Genomic DNA, 17,308 nt, shown 5'->3' with positions numbered 1-17,308 from the left:
ATTGGAAGAAGGACATTCAGGCAGTGGAATGAAATGTGCAAAGACACATATTCGATGGCTTGGTGTTGGTGAGGAATGGGGAATAGTAGGAGTGGTGGGAATTGGGCAGGGAAGCTGGGGTGAGATTATTATGGGCTTTTTACAGCTCATTGAGTTGTTGGGAATTTTATCTTACAGGATTTGATGGTAGATAGATACGGGGAGTTGGAGAGTGAGAGAAATGTGGGATGAGTCCTAGGATTCTACTTTGGATGATTGCATGAATGTTTGTAACACGGAGGAGGGGCAGGGTTGTGGGAGGTGATAAAGACTTTCAGACTTCAGGGGATCCTGCCCAGGTGACAACTTAATATATGCATCTGGCCATCAGGAGAGAGATCTATATTTCCAGTTGCAAATTATGGTTACGAATAATAACCGTTTACCAAGGATTTATTATCTGCTGCTTTCTGTGTTGATCCTCATGTGACATCCTCTTTCACAACCCCGTAACCACATTTTATAGGTGACAGAGATCATGGTGGAGCTGGGATTTGAGCCCAGGCTGATCCCAGAGCCTGCGTTCTCAACCACTGCCTCCTACAGAGCCATCTACATGGAGGCGTGGTTAAGTAATGGGCAAAAATGAGACATTCAGGGACATGTGGAATGAGAAAAGGACCAAGGAACATAGCTATTGTGGGAAAGTAACAGACGAGGAGCTGGTGTAGGACAGGGTTGCCACAGGGGAAGGAGGAAAACAAGGAAAGGATGTTGTCCAGAAACCCCCGAGGAAAATTTCTAGGAGAGAGGGGTCAACAATGACAGAAACCACAGAGGCAAAATAAGACATGGACTGAACCGAACCTTTGGGTCTGTCTCTCTGTGTCTTCCTGGGACCAGCCCCACATTTCCAGCTGATGACCAAACGTAAGCACTTGGGTGTTCCATAGGCTTTGTCACTTTCTAAGTTCCACTTCTGTTGATAATATAACTATGTTCTCAGACATCCAGAATACACACTTTGGGATGATCTTTGATGTCCTTTTCCCACATGACCACCAGTGACCAAATTCTGTTGGCCTTTCCTCGACGTTTCTCTCGTCTACCCCTTCCTCTTCATGCGCTCGCTGATAACCCAGCTCTTTGCTTTTTCCCTCCACCACTGTATTTCCATGCTGGCTTGTCTTCTTGCCACTGGCAGTGTTCTCCTCTAATCTATCTTGCCCATGAATCCTTCCTCAGTCTCACCATGCCACTCCCCAGCTCAGGAACCTTCAGGGGCTCTTTGTTATTTACAACATAAATTCCAAATTGTTAGTGAAGACCATCGATGAACTAGCTCTAGCTTATTTTTTCCAATATTTTCCCCCTGCATGATGTGCCTTGCAGCCTCTCTTCCAGCCAGACTGCAAAATGTCTCGTTTCCAGTGTTTTGCCTCCTTAGATTCACGGCTCAGGCCAGTCCTTCCACCTTGATGCACTTTCCTTTCATCTTTCAGGTCCAAATCTTACCCATCCTCCAAAGGTCATCTGAAATATAATTTTCTCGGTGAAGCTTTTCTTAACCTTTTCTACTGGAAATAATTTCAGCCTTCTCTGAACTCACATGAGTGTGGCACTTTACCTGTACCTTTCTTAGGGCAACTAATGCCTTCTAGCTTATATTATGGGCTAATATATACATGTCTTGACAGTTTTCAAAGGCAAAGTCTATTTCTTAACCATTTTTCTATTCATTTTACTTATCACATGGGTGTTTTATATGTAGGTGTTTTGTTTTGTTGAATATTTATTGTGTGAAAGGATGGATAGCTGACATTGCTGTCAGGATCTGCGCAATCTCTGGAAATTTCCTTCTTAATCATCTCTTTATATAAGATTAGTCTTGAGTCTTTCCTGTCATTTTTTTTTTTTTTTTTTTTTGGCTACACCGCATGGCTTGTGGGAGCTTTCCTGAATAGGGATCGAGCCCAGGTCCCTGTAGTGAAAGCCTGGAATCTTAACCACTGGGCCAATAGGGAGCTCCTCTTAATCATCTCTTAGACTGAACCTCCTTAGTGCCCTTCCCTCTCAACTGTATGCTGTAGACAGCTTGGGTTTGAGAAAAGTTAATTTTGAGTAGTGTCAATGAATGCAGTAGAAAGCTTAGATAGCCATTTGATCTTGAGATATGCCCTAAAGAACTAAATTTGCCTACTTGGGGAAAAATCTGCAGTTCTCTGGGGTAGCTCAACATCCAATCTGGTTATTCTTGAGATGTTTCATGTGGTCTCATTCTGCTGTCACAACATTTAGAGTGTGCCTTTGAAGATGGATAGATATTAAGGGAAAAGGAAAAGATGATTGTCTTGAGAATGGCATCCTGTATCCTTTGAAAATATCTTCATGTTTGGTGACCATATAATGTTTCCGGGTTTTCCCTTGACTCATAGATAGAACCAGATTAGAGAATTAGGACCCAGAGCCAGGACACTGGACTGAGTTTGGTGGTGCCTGTCTGTCCTGCTTGTGAAATTCAATCTGGAGTGTGGAGTTTCCACAGCTAAGCTTTCTATCCTGCATGGGTCTCTTTGGCTTTCTCTGGCCTTTGAGGGTATTTTCCTCTGTAGCCACATGTGGATGAACTGCTTGTTAAGCTAAATGCAGTGGAACTCAAAGGAGTGATCAATGGAAAATGTCTTCTGGTGTTATATTTTATTTGGGTTTCAATGTCAAGTTTAAGCCTATAATTTGAACATACAAATCAGTTGGAGCTCATAGTTTCTTACCAGCTTGGGCAGAGCTAAATTCTTCCTTGAAAATGGAATCCAGGTTTTGTTACCTCCTCTTTAGCCGCTATTGTTGATGGTGGTGAGGACAATCTAAGGGAAAACTCTCACATAAAGTAGTGGTGATCCAGGATTTGTGAGCTCTCCAGGACAACCCACCTGTGTATCCTACAGAAGATACCATATCTTCATTAGCGAAGACCAAGGGAAATTAACTTTGCTGCTGATTATCTGCCTGGCATGGAATCTGGCAAAGAGAACAATTCAATAGTTTTTTTTTTTCTTTTTCTTTCTTTTTTTTAAAAATATGGAATGCTTCACAAATTTGCGTGTCATCCTTGCGCAGGGGCCATGCTAATCTTCTCTGTATCATTCCAATTTTAGTATATGTGCTGCCGAAGCGAGCACAATTCAAGAGTCTTTTAAAAAATTTATTTATTTATTTACTTACTTACTGGCTGCGATGTGTCTTTGTTGTTGCATGTGGGCTTTCTCTAGTTTCGGAGAGCCTGGTCTACTTTTTGTTGCAGTGTATGGGTTTCTCATTGAGGTGGCTTCTCTTGTTGTGGAGCATAGGCTCTAGGTGCATGGGCTTCAGTAGTTGTGGCACATGGGCTTAGTTGCTCTAAGGCATGTGAATTCTTCCCGGACCAGGGATTGAACCCTTCTCCCCTGCATTGGCAGGCGAATTCTTAACCACTGTGCCACCAGGGAAGTCCCTCAATAGTCTTTTAAAAAAATCTCTTTCCAACTGTTTCACCCTAGTCTTCCTTATCCATCTTCCCTCCTCTATCCAGTGATATGCAGTGAACGAAGGTAAATGTCACATCTTCATTAAAGGGTGAGGCTCCTCCAATCCTGGGGGAAGGTGGGAAAAGATACCCAACACATACTGCTCTTCTTGAATAGGGGCTACAGGAACTGTCAGGTTCTTCTTCCACCTGTTTCATGGGTACCCATATCCCAAATGTGAAGCTCAAAGACAAAGACGCTCCTGGGTGCTGCCTCTCTTAGCTTGCACATCACTTTGTGCTTTCATCCTCCCTTTTGTTATGTCCCCTTTTACCCAAAGGTAAAAGGTATGGCTTATTCACACTGGCACCTTCCTACAAGGAACCTAAATGATTACTTTGGAATCATATTCACTGGAAATTAGTGGCTCCACATGTGCTTACAATTTTTTCATTTCCTATTTCAGAAGGAATAGATTTGTTACTTTTGTGTAAGTACTCTGGTGACTTTTCCTTAATTGTTAATTCCTTTGGTCTTGAGTTTCAACATCTTTTCCCTTGTTTTTTAAAACAAATTTTAATTGTTTTTTAAGAATTAATTTTTTATTGCAGTCTAGTTGATTTACAATATTGTGTTAGTTTCTGCTGTACAGCAAAGTGAATCAGTTACACATATACATGTATCCACTCTTTTTTATTTATTTTATTTTCATTTTTATTTTATTTTATTTATTTATTGGCTGTGTTGGATCTTTGCTGCTGTGAGCAGGCTTTCTCTAGTTGTGGAGAGTGGGGGCTACTGTTTGTTGTGGTGTGCTGGCTTCTCTTTGTGATGGCTTCTCTTGTTGTGGAGCATGGGCTCTAGGTGCATGGGCTTCAGTAGTTGTGGCTCGCAGACTCTAGTAGTTGTGGCTCGCAGACTCTAGAGCGCAGGCTCAGCAGTTGTGGCACACGGGCTTAGTTGCTCCGCGGCATATGAGATTCTCCCGGACCAGGGATCGAACCTGTGTTCCCTAGATTGGAAGGCGGATTCTTAACCACTGTGCCACCAGGGAAGCCCCACTCTTTTTTAGATTCTATTCCCATATAGGTCATTATAGAGTATTGACTAGAGTTCCCTGTGCTATAACAGTAGTTTCTTATTAGTTACCTATTTTATATCTAGTAGTGTGTATATGTTAATCCCAATTGCCCAATTTACCCCTGACACCTTTTTCCTTCTAATTTTGCTGTCTTACAGCCTGTATTCAATAATGTCTTTGCCTGCGGTCCATTAGAAATTCGGAGTGGGGGATTTTGACTTCTATAATTAAAAATTAGTGAGAGTCTCTTTTAAAAAGGGAATCAGATTAGACCTTTTGTGCTATGGCTAGCTGAGGTTTGGAAATTTTATGTGGAGTCTGGAGTTGAGACTTAAAAATTCAGATTTCAAACTGATGGTCTAAAGATTCTGGATTCCATTTTATGGAGTACATCAAAACAGATCGGAAGAATCAGGAGCCTCGCTACACAGGCAAAGGAAACTACTGTTTAAGATTCTAGCCAAGATTGTGAAGTCATCAGCTTGGAAAACAAACTATTTTATCTCCTAAATATCTTATTAAACCTTTTATAAGGATTGAGAATAATGCATATATAATATCCAAACCAATGTAAGGAATTAAAGCCAGTAGGACTGGGAATCAAGTTCATAGAGCATTTTCTGGTTTACTTGTTATTCCTTATGACAAAGCATGTTTTTTTTCATTCAGTCATCACCACATCCTTGTGAAGAAGACATCACTATTACCTTATATTATAGATGTAGTGACCAAGGTCAGAAAGTTTAGGATAATTGCCCCAAAGTCACGCACAGTGACTGAGTCTGTGCATGTTACCTGATTTTGCTTGTCAGCTTCTTTCTGAACATTTAAGTCTATACTTTGGTGAGCAAATGGGATAAAGTCTCCTCCCCCACCCCCTCCAAAAAGGTACATTAGCGTGTTCACATTCAGAACGTTTCCTTTCCCCTGCCTTCTAAAAGCAAGGCTTCTCAGGTGGACAGCTGCTTTTGTTCTGTGGAATCACATGAGAAGGGAGCAGAAGATCCAGCTACAATGATAAGGGCAGGGAAGTGCTGGAGGGAAAGGGGTATTTCAGAAGGGAAGCAGAAAGGGGGTGACAGCAAATGCAGGCTGAGATTTGAGAGGTAGTTTTTGGGCATTTGAAGAGTGTGGGCCATGAACTTGGTAGAACATCAGCACTCTACGAGAGAATAGGAAGGAGATGGGGAAAGAGGTTCTTGAGAAGTTTTATTATTATTGTGAATGGAATGCTTCCTTGGTACCCTTTAAAGACTTTGCTGCAAAGATGTCAATTGCCTTGCAGATCTCTTTGAAGGGTGGCATGTTCTTTTCGATTCAGTGCCTGTGGTCTAGCCTTACGGGTATTATGTGAGTTAGAAGGCCAAGATGTTAGTCTAGGTTTTCACTCTCTCGTGTGCACTTAGGTAAGGAAAGCTAGGTCAGCAGTGTGTTATGTCCAAGCTCAGTGATGCCAAAGGGAACTCAATGATGCTGAAGAGAAACTGGCAAAGGAAAAGTTTCTCCCTCATCTCCTTGGCTCTGTTGGTGCAGGTCACCGTTAGGCCTGAGCCAAAGAACTTCAGATTAGAATTCTGAGGGTCTGCACTTCTGAAGTCTCCTCTTTTCTCCTTAAACCCAGGAAACTCTTCTTGGTGCTAATTTGATCTTTCTATAGTTGCATAAGAACCATGAATATCCTTTCATTTACAGGAAGAGAAATAGCACAGCTCTAAAGGGAGACTTTTTGGCAATTTCCCCCCATTTCATAGCTTGTGGTAAGCATGGTCTTGTGACTCAATTCCCCTGGTGTGATAGTCTGGACAGCAGTGCTGGCCATGGGTCACGGACCGGGAATGGAAATGTGCTGCCTTAGCTGAACCATCGACCTCATCCCAGGAGAGAATCCACTGAATCTCAGCCCAGTGAGGGCTTGGAATAGGAGAATCTGAGGCCAAAGGTAGATTCTGGCAAATGACTTGTCTGGGGATTTCAGGTCTGATTTTGCTGAGAATTGCTATTTTATCTGCTGGTTTCAAGGCTGTTAGTTCAGGTTGGGAAGTTGATTACTCCTTCATTATATACCAGTGTCCAGAATGGGCTTTCCTTGTGGTAGACAGAGCAACAGTATTCAATAGTTTGAATAGGAGTAGAAGCAAATGATTTTCTTTCCTGTCCCTTGGGCTACTTCCTTCTACAACATGAAGCAACTCTTCTTGCAAAATGATGTCCATTTTTCATTCCAAAATACTGGCCAGTGCTTGGTTAATACTGTAATTTAGGAGATATGGTTTCATAGTTTCCCCCCTTTGGTTGCAACTATATTTCCCTTAAGATGACTACTTTATTTTTTTAAATTAAATTTATTTATTTATTTATTTTGAGGTACACCAAGTTCAATCTTCTGTATTTATACACATATCCCCGTATTCCCTCCCTCCCTCGACTCCCCCTCCACCCTCCCCGTCCCAGTCCTCTAAGGCATCATCCATCCTCGAGTTGAACTCCCTTTGTTATACAGCAACTTCCCACTGGCTATCTATTTTACAGTTGATAGTATATATATATGTCTATGCTACTCTCTCACTTCGTCTCAGCTTTCCTTTCACCTCCCGCCCTCCCAAACCTCGAGTTCTCCAGTCCATTCTCTGCATCTGCGTCCTTGTTCTTGTCACTGAGTTCATCAGTACCATTTTTAGATTCCATATATACGAGTTAGCATACAATATTTGTCTTTCTCTTTCTGACTTACTTCACTCTGTATGACAGACTATAGGTCTATCAACCTCACTACATATAGCTCCATCTCATTCCTTTTTATAGCTGAGTAATATTCCATTGTATATATATGCCACATCTTCTTTATCCATTCATTTGCTGATGGGCACCTAGGTTCCTTCCATTTCCTGGCTATTGTAAATAGTGCTACAATAAACATTATGGTACATGTTTCTTTTGGGATTATGGTTTTCTTTGGGTATATGCCCAGGAGTGGGATTACTGGATCATATGGTAGTTCTATTTGTAGTTTTTTAAGGAACCTTCAAACTGTTTTCCATAGTGGCTATACCAATTTACATTCCCACCAAAGTGCAGGAGAGTTCCCTTTTCTCCACACCCTCTCCAACATTTGTTGTTTCCAGATTTTGTGATGATGGCCATTCTGATTGGTGTGAGGTGATACCTCATTGTGGCTTTGACCTGCATTTCTCTGATGATTAGTGATGTTGAACATCTTTTCATGTATTTGTTGGCCATCTGTATGTCTTCTTTGGAGAAATGTCTATTTAGGTCTTCTGCCCATTTGTGGATTGGGTTATTTGCTTTTTTGGTATTAAGCGACATGAGCTGCTTGTATATTTTGGAGGTTAATCCTTTGTCCGTTGTTTCATAGGCAATTATTTTTTCCCATTCTGAGGGTTGCCTTCTTATTTGTGGTTTCTTTTGCTGTGCAAAGGCTTTTAAGTTTCATTAGGTCCCATTTATTTATTCTTGATTTTGTTTCCATGATTCTAGGAGCTGGGTCAAAAAGGATCTTGCTTTGCTGTATGTCATAGAGTGTTCTGCCTATGTTTTCCTCTAGGAGTTTGATAGTGTCTGGCCTTACATGTAGGTCTTTAATCCATTTGGAGTTTACTTTTGTGTATGGTGTTAGGAAGTGTTCTAATTTCATTCTTTTACATGTTGCTGTCCAATTTTCCCAGCACCACTTATTGAAGAGGCTGTCTTTTTTCCATTGTATATTCGTGCCTCCTTTGTCAAAGATAAGGTGCCCATATGTGTTTGGGCTTACCTCTGAGTTCTCTATTCTATTCCATTGATCTTCCTTTCTATTTTTGTGCCAGTACCATACTGTCTTGATCATTATAGCCTTGTATAGTTTGAAGTCAGGAAGCCTGATTCCACCAACTCCATCTTTCCTTCTCAAGATTGCTTTGGCTATTCGGGGTCTTTTGCGTTTCCATACAAATCGTAAGGTTTCTTGCTCTAGTTCTGTGAAAAATGCCATTGGTAATTTGATCGGGATTGCATTGAATCTGTAAATTGCTTTGGGTAGTACAGTCATTTTCACGATGTTGATTCTTCCAATCCAGGAACATGGTATGTCCCTCCATCTGTTTGTGTCATCTTTGATTTCTTTCATCAGTGTCTTAAAGTTTTCTGCATACAGTTCTTTTGCCTCCTTAGGCAGATTTATTCCTAGGTATTTTATTCTTTTTGTTGCAATGGTAAATGGGAGAGTTTCCTTAATTTCTCTTTCTGCTCTTCCGTTGTTAGTGTATAGGAATGCAAGAGATTTCTGTGCATTAATTTTGTATCCTGCTACTTTACTAAACTCATCAATTAGTGCTAGCAGTTTTCTGGTAGAGTCTTTAGGGTTTTCTATGCATAATATCATGAAGATGACTGCTTTAAAGGGAACTTCCCTCATTTGGATGAATCAGTTTTACCTGTAACTTTATGAACAGTCATCCACAGTACTTTATGGTCTCACCTTGTGGGGTTCATTTTTGTATCAGGTAGGACTCTTTGGGTTGCAAGCAACAGTTAAAATCCAAGTCAGTCTCATTAAAGTTGCAGTTTAATGCCTTATGTGACAGGAAAGACCGTAGATATATTAGTAAGGCTTGGTTGTGTCTCCAAGGCCCATCTCTGTCCACCCCTCACCTCTGTCCTCCTCCTGGTTGGATGCAGTTTTGTCTACATTGGCAAGACAGCTGCCAGCATAGACCTTAAGAGACATGAGTAACTGGAGTGGCTTAAATCATTTGGAATTAGTTTGTCTTATGTCTGAGCCTTGGGTTCTTCATCTGTAAAATGGGAACAATACTACCTCATCCACAGAGAATTATGTGAATATTTAATGAGTTTTTGAAGGTGTGTACCTCTGTGGCTGAGAACATGGGTTTTATTTTATTTTAATTTTTTTGAGGGTGGGGTTTTTTTTTTTCTTTAAGAACTTTTATTGAGATACAATTGACATACAATAAACTGCATATATCCAAAGTGTACAACTTGATATTTTTTTCTCTTATTGGTGATGTATATATGGCAATCCCAATCTCCCAATCCATCCCACCCCAAACCCCTTCGCTTTCTCCACTTGCTGTCCATATGTTTGTTCTCCACATCTGTGCCTCTATTTCTGCCTTGCAAACCGGTTGATTTGTACCATTTTTCTATATTCCGCATATATGTGTTAATATATGATATTTGTTTTTCTCTTTCTGGCTCACTGCACTCTGTATGACAGTCTCTAGGTCCATCCATGTCTCTACAAATGTCCCAATTTCATTCCATTTTACAGATGAGTAATATTCCATTGTATATATGTACTGCATCTTCTTTATTCATTCCTCTATTGATGGACATTTAGGTTGCTTCCATGTCCTGGCTATTGTAAACAGTGCTGCAATGAACATTGGAGTGCATGTGTCTTTTTGAATTATCGTGTTCTCTGGGTATATGCCCAGTAGTGGGATTGCTGGGACATATGGTAACTCTATTTTTAGTTTTGCAAGGAACCTCCATACTGTACTCCATAGTGGCTGTATCAACTTACATTCCCACCAACAGTGCAAGAGGGTTCCCTTTTCTCCACACCCTCTCTAGCATTTATTGTTTGTAGATTTTCTGATGATGCTCATTCTAAGTGGTGTGAGGTGGTACCTCATTGTAGTTTTGATTTGCATTTCTCTAATAATTAGTGATGCTGAGCAGCTTTTCATGTGCCTCTTGGCCATCTGTATGTCTCCTTTGGAGAAATACCTGTTTAGGTCTTCTGCCCATTTTTTTGATTGGGTTGTTTGTTTTTTTGATATTGAGCTGCATGAACTGTTTATATATTTTGGAGATTAATCCTTTGTCTGTTGATTCATTTGCAAATATTGTCTCCCATTCTGAGGGTCGTCTTTTCATCTTGCTTATAGTTTCCTTTGCTGTGCAAAGCTTTGAAGTTTCATTAGGTCCCACTTATTTATTTTTATTTCCATTACTCCAGGAGGTGGATCAAAAAAGATCTTGCTGTGATTTATGTCGAAGAGTGTTCTTCCTGTGTTTTACTCTAGGAGTTTTATAGTGTCTAGCCTTATATTTAGGTCTTTAATCCATTTTGAGTTTATTTTTGTGTATGGTGTTAGGGAGTGTTCTAATCTCATTCTTTTACATGTAACTTTCGAGTTTTCCCAGCACCACTTATTGAAGAGGCTGTCTTTTTTCTATTGCATATTCTTGCCTCCTTTGTCATAGATTAGTTGACCATAGTTTAACTCTGGGCAGAACATGGGTTTTAGAGTCACATGTAGCATCTTCACTATTAAGTTACTTGTGTAAAATGAGAAGACTTAATGTACCTACATTATAGAGTTGTTGGGATTTAAGGTGATACATTGTACATAAAAACTCTCAAAGGGTGTCTGGAACATGGGGCCACTCAGTAAATGGTAGCTATTATTTGAGTAGACTTTTGAAGTGATCATCAGTGGTTTGAAAGGAAAAAGCAAACTCAGGCATGGGAAATGGCAAGAAAAGGGCATGGGTAGTGATTCATAAAGGAGGCAGTTTGGGGTGGGGACAGCAAGGTAAGTTCGGGTAGTGCCCAGGTGTAGAAATGTGGCTCTGGCTCTTGGTATCAGAACTATGATAAAAAGACAGACCCCAAGTGATGGTCTAGAGAAGATCCTGTCAGCCAACCAGGAGGTCAGCACTTTGGAAGTTTCCATCAGGGATGCTGTGATTTTGGAAGTGTTCTTTTTGTAGAATTACAATGTCTGGTTTAGTGCTTTATCCTTGATGAGTGTTTGTTGCACTGACTTGCCTTCAGAGTCAGAGATAGTCTTCTTAAGCCTTCCATGGTGGCAAATCTTCCTTCTAGGAGGGTGGATTTTGTAACAAATCTAACGAGTAAGGTGAAGGATCGAGGTGGGTAATTCTGATTCAAATTTTTAAAAATCACACTAAACTAGTGTGGTTTTTTTCCCCCTCTGACTGGCTTTTGAAAACAACAGGATGAGTAAGTTGTAACACTAAAAAATCAGTTTCATAATTTCGTATTTTACATATGAAATATATGAACTCAAATTACAGAGTACTTGCTACATACTAGGCATGATAGTAAGTGCTGGGGTTACAAAGATTAATCAGTATTCTTCTCTGGGAGCCCATTGTCTGGTGGGGAGAGAGAACAAGGGCAGTTATCCTAATGGGGTGAGATCACACTTGTGGCGTTTGTCTGGGTTCTCTGAGCAGCCCTAGGCAGTGGTTACAGGTGAGGTGGGGCGGGGGCAGGGCTTCCGGGGAGGTTTTAATGTAGAGGTGATGCTTGAGCAGGCTGTTGAAGGAAGAAAATGAGTTTGCAAGAGTACAGAGGTCATAGAGGGGTGTGTGTGTGTGTGTGTGTGTGTGTGTGTATCTCAGATAGAGAAAAATTTATTTGTGAAGGTTTGGAGATCATGGATGTCAGGAGAATGTTCTGAGGAATAAGAAACATGAAACAGGTGAAATAATTAAGGGTAATTTTTCCCCGTTAGTCGATGCCAGGAGAGGCATTCAATTTTTGGTATCTAACTAAGATTAGCATTTGAAGAATTCTTCTAGTATGTCTTGTCTTAAAAGTCAGCAAATAAAAGGCAGCTGAGAGAAAGATGTGGGTTCTGCTCAATTATCCCTCCCAACAATCTTGTGAGGATTTTACATATGAGGAATCTGAAGCTCAGTGGGTTTAAGTTATTTGCCTGAAATCTGGAAAGCGAGGAAGAAGTAGAACTGGGATTTAAATTGGAATCTGCCTTACTCCAAACAAAGACTGTGCTCTACTGTGAATATAATTTCATATCTATCTGGTGCCTCATGACTTCACCTTGCCTGAGGGCCACCATTCTGAATATGAGATTGCTCTGGACAGTTTGGTAGCTGGAGATGCAGGGGGCTGAGTGAGTGGACTGACCATGGGCGATGCCCAGACCAGTGGTTCTCAGATTGCAGATTTCCTCTGGGGGACCTGTGATGGTTCTGATTCCCAGACCCCACTTCTGAGGGTTTGTCTTCTTGTGAAGCACATTGGGTGATTCCGATGCAGATGGTGTGTGATTCACACTTTGATGAGCATCACCTTAAATGAATTTCTTATGTGAACTTGGTTCTCTCTCTTCCTCCCTCCCTTATTTCTTCTCTTCCTTTCTCTCCCTCTCTCTTCTCCTCTCCCTTTTGCTTCTTCACTTCCTTCCTTCTTTCTCTCCTCTCGTCTTCACTTTCCTTCTGCCACTTGCTCTCCCTCTCTCCCTCTTTCCTTCCTCCCTCCCTCCCTCCCCCTTCCTTCCTTCCTTCCTTCCTTCCTTCCTTTCTTCCTCATTCCTTCCCTCCCTCCTTCTCTTCCCCCCCTCCCTCCCTTCCTCTGTCCCTGCCTTCATCCTTCCCTCTTTTCTTTCCTTTCCTTTGAGGCTTCTGTTGATTGGGCTTCGATGATTTGAGGAGATTATGCGTAAATACTATTCCTCCACTCTCCAATGAGACTGTACATTCCTTGCAGGCAGGGATTGGGTACTCTGTGTGCCTTTCACAGACACTTACATGGGTATCTTCCCCCGATTAAAACACACACTGTGTACCTATTAGCTTCTGATTACAACGAGGTACTTTAAAAACTGTAATTCAGCCAAGGTAGGCATGCTCAGCTATTTACGTTAACTTTTCATGTTGTCTCTGTGTTCTTTCTCCTCCTAGTCTATGCCTCTCTAGCTCTTCTGCCCTTCACATGATCCTGGAGGATCCTAGATGGGTAGAATGTAGACAGGTGCTTAGGATTGCTTTCCAGTTCTGGTTCTTAGCATTTCTCCTAGACTCTGATAAAACTTCACCGCTTGGGAATCTCCAGACCTGTGCTTCTCCAGTCATGCTCACCTATTCAGACCCTTTTCTCATCTTGCATTTCTAAAAAAGGAAATCCCATCTTAGTTTGCTTTTCATTCAGTTCTCCTTGTTGTAGCGGGCTTTTAACATCTGTGCATCCCCCCTTTTGGTCATAGGATGTGAGGGCTGTGTGGGTGACCTGGACTCATCCTGGTTAGGCTGTTTTCTCTTCTCAGCTTAGTGGCTTCCTTGCACAATATCACACAAGTGATGGGTTCCTTTCTGTCTCTCTGCCTTGGCCCAGGTACCTGGATTCTGGAGTCAAGTCTCATGTATTCAAATCCTGCTTACTGACTGAGCTTGGGCAAATGTTTTAACCTCTCTAAGCCCCCATTTCCTCACCTGTAAAATGAGGACCATGAGGCGGTTGTGAGGTTTAAATAAAATGATCCTTGAGGAAGAGTGCTGCTTTATGGTAAATGTTGTTGTAATTATTGTTATTGGCAATTATTTTTACTGTTCCTCCCCATCCCCAGTTCAAACTCTGTACATCTTACAAGGCCCAGCTGGAGCTCTGCTTCATCCACAAAGCTTTTCTTTGGTCCACTCAAGTCATCAGGGACCTCTGTCCTAAATTCTCATGATCACTCATGTCTGAGGTGAATGCTTGATTGCCTTTAATATTTAATATTGTGTTACTATTGCACAAGGTCCTAATTGGTTTTATTCTTGGTCCCTGGTGTTGAGAAAAGTCCTTGAATACTGATAAGACGATCTTCTTCTTTTAGCCTCTCCACTACCAGTTACATTAGTAGAATTAGCCCCTTTTTTGAGTGTCATGGTGAAGGATGTACAGATCAATACACTCAACAGGAACCCATCTGAGGTAAACAGAGGTGAATTGGCAGCATCTGCACTGCAAATGACAACATGCTGGGGTCCAACATTCAGCTGGCTCCATTCAGTTGCTGCTCTTACTATTTGGGAAGAAGGTGCTTATTCAGAGAGAAATGCATCTTAAGGCTTGAATGAGTAACTGATGGAAGACCTTGTTTTGACACCCATCTCCTCCAGGGCTGGTGATTCTCAGCCCTGGATGCACAGCACAATCACTGGGGAGCTTTAAAAAAAATACTGATGCTCAGACCATATTCTGGGCCAGTTAAATCTACATCTCTTTGCGGGGCACACAGGTATAGTATTTTCAAAAAACTTACTAGGTTGTTTTGTTTTCGTTTTTGTTTTTTGATTTTATGTGTTTATTCTGTCACCAGTTTTTATTAATTTGATTGAACTACATATGTATATATCTTAAATTCTTTTTTTTTAAGCTCTTTATGGGACTATAATTGCTTTACACTGTTGTGCCAGTTTTTGCTGTACAACAATGTGAATCAGCTGTATTTATACATATATCCCTATTCCCTCCCTCCTGTGACTCCTTCCCACCCTCCCTATCCCAGCTCTTTAAGTCATCACCCATCACTGAGTTGATCTCCCTTGTGTTATGCAGCAGCTTCCAGATCAAACAAAATATATTTTAATTGGCAGTTATAATACATTTAGGAACATTCTTCTCCATAAAACCTTACCAGGTGGTTTTATGGTTTTACTACGCAGCCCAGGTTGAGAACATTGCACTTCTGTAAAACCAGGTTCCGCAGTCTCTCCACCTGGTGAATGGGCTTTCATTTGAATTTCATGCATTCTTTCCGTTTTTCTGGAGTGTGGGCTGCAATTAGCTTGTAGGAATTAGCTTTTAAGAGAGCATGGATATCTTAAGAGTCCAAACCATGCCCTGAAAGAAACAGTTTATTATCTTGAGGCTGTTCACAGACACTTAGTATGCCTAGAAATAGAATTTTCCTTGCCCTAGGTCACTGATGCCATAGTAGAGAACTGACAGGGCTCTCTGAGGACCTAAAGTATTTATAACTCTTACAGCATTTTTGCAGGTTGAGCTTTGCTGCCAGAAGCCTGAATTAGGGTGGTTAAGAGTCACTAAGGTAGAGGAGTCAGGCACAGCTGCTCTGGGCTCCTGGGGAAACAGCTCTTAGCACTCAGAGAGAGGGGCTCAGGTGTCCTTCCCTGAGAACAGAAAGGAGCAAGGCTGGGGAACAGACTCCTCCAGGCTTCTTCCTTTACCTTGTCTGAGATATTTTGCAGAGGAACCAATTAAGACTTAAAAAAAATTTATTGAACTGTAATTTACATAATGTAAACTTCATCTGTTTTAAGTGTACAATTCAATGAGTTTTAGTAAGTTTACAAGGCTATGCAACCATTAGCACAATTTAGTTTTAGAATATTTTTATCACGCCTAAAAGATCTTTTGTGCCTGTTTGCAGTCAATTCCTACTCCCAGATCCAGGCAACCACAAATCTGCATTCTATCTCTCTAGTTTTGCCTTTTCTGGACATTTCGTATAAATGGAGCCTACAATGTGTAGATTTTTGTATCTTGCTTTTTTCACTTAGCAAATATTTCTGAGGTTCATCCATGTTGTAGCATGTATCAATATCTTGTTCCTTTTTTATTGCTAATAGATCCACATTGTATGGATGTGCCACATTTATCCATTCATCAGCTGAGGGCCATTTGGATTGTTTCCACTTTTCGACTATTATGACTAACGCTGCTGTGATCATTCGTGTGTAAGTGTTGTGTGGACATATGGTGTTATTATTCTTGGGTGAATAGCTCGGAGTGGACTTCTCAAATTGTATGGTAAATTTATCTTTAAGAAACTGCCAAATTGTTTTCCAAAGTGGCTGTACCATTTTATATTTCCACCCGAAATTCATGAAACTTCTGGTTTCTTGTCATCTTTACCAACACTTGTTGTCATCTGTGTTTTTGATTTTAGTGAGTATGATGTGGTGTCTCATTATGGTTTAGTTTGCACTTACCTAATGATTAATGATGTTGAGTGTCTTTTCAAGCACTTATCTGCCATTCATATTTCGTCTTTGGCTACATGTCTTTTCAAATCTTTTGCCCATTTTCAAGTTGGTTTATTTGTCTTATTATTTAGTTGTAGGTGTTCTTTGTATATTCTACATAAAGTTCCTGATTAGATATATGATTTGCAAATATTTTCTCTACACTGTAGCTTGTCTTTTCATTTTCTTGATGGTGTCTTTTGAAGCTCAAAAGTGTTTAATTTTGATGAAATCCATTTTATCAACTTTTTCTTTTTTGTATCCTGCTTTTAGTGTCTTATCTAAGAAATCTTTGCCTACTCAAGATCATGAAGGTTTTCTCCTAGATTTTAGGAGATTTTAGATTTTCTTCTAAAACTTTTATAGTTTTAGCTCTTCTATTTAGGCATTTGATTAATTTTGAGTTAACTTTTAGGTATGGTGTGTGTAGGAATCTAACCTAATCTTTTAGCATGAGGATCTCCAATTGTTTCAGTACCATTTTTTTTGGAGCTACATTTAATTTAATCATCATTTGTTTTAAATTCTTCCTAGCATAAAATATGACAATAAATAGTAGTGAATTTTTAAGAAGTTATTCTTTCCCCTTTGAATTGCCTTGGTGCCTTTGTTGAAAATCAATAGACTTGTAAATATAAGGGATTAATTCTGGACTATCAGTTTCATTCCATTTATTTATATGTTTATCGTTATGGTCGGTATCACACTGCCTTGATTATGTAGCTTGATAATAAGTTTGCAATTAGAAAGTATAAGCCCTCCAACTTTGTTCTTTTTTCCAAATTGTTTTGGCTACACTGGGTTCTTTGTATTTCTGTGTAAATATTACCTTGTCAATTTCTGCAAAAAAGCCTGCTAGGATTTTTCTGTGTGTGTGTTGTTGAACTTATTGATCCATTTGGAACAAAATTGCCAACTGAACAATATTAAGATTTCTAATCCACGAATACAGAATGTCTCTCCATTTATTTAGACC

The 17,308-nt window shown here is 40.4% G+C and overlaps 1 non-coding gene across 1 annotated transcript; it reads right to left on the bottom strand.

The window, feature by feature from the left end:
• Positions 1-3,051: 3,051 nt before the first annotated feature.
• On the bottom strand, positions 3,052-3,158 carry LOC130850671 (U6 spliceosomal RNA). Its single transcript, XR_009053015.1, has one exon. It is a non-coding gene; the product is annotated as a U6 spliceosomal RNA (small nuclear RNA).
• Between the last annotated feature and the right edge of the window lie 14,150 nt (positions 3,159-17,308).

This window comes from Hippopotamus amphibius, chromosome 3 (assembly GCF_030028045.1).
Source record: "Hippopotamus amphibius kiboko isolate mHipAmp2 chromosome 3, mHipAmp2.hap2, whole genome shotgun sequence".
Taxonomy (NCBI): Eukaryota; Metazoa; Chordata; class Mammalia; order Artiodactyla; family Hippopotamidae; genus Hippopotamus; species Hippopotamus amphibius.
The sequence above is the reverse complement of the archived record's forward strand: the minus strand, read 5'-3'. Positions and strand labels throughout refer to the sequence as shown.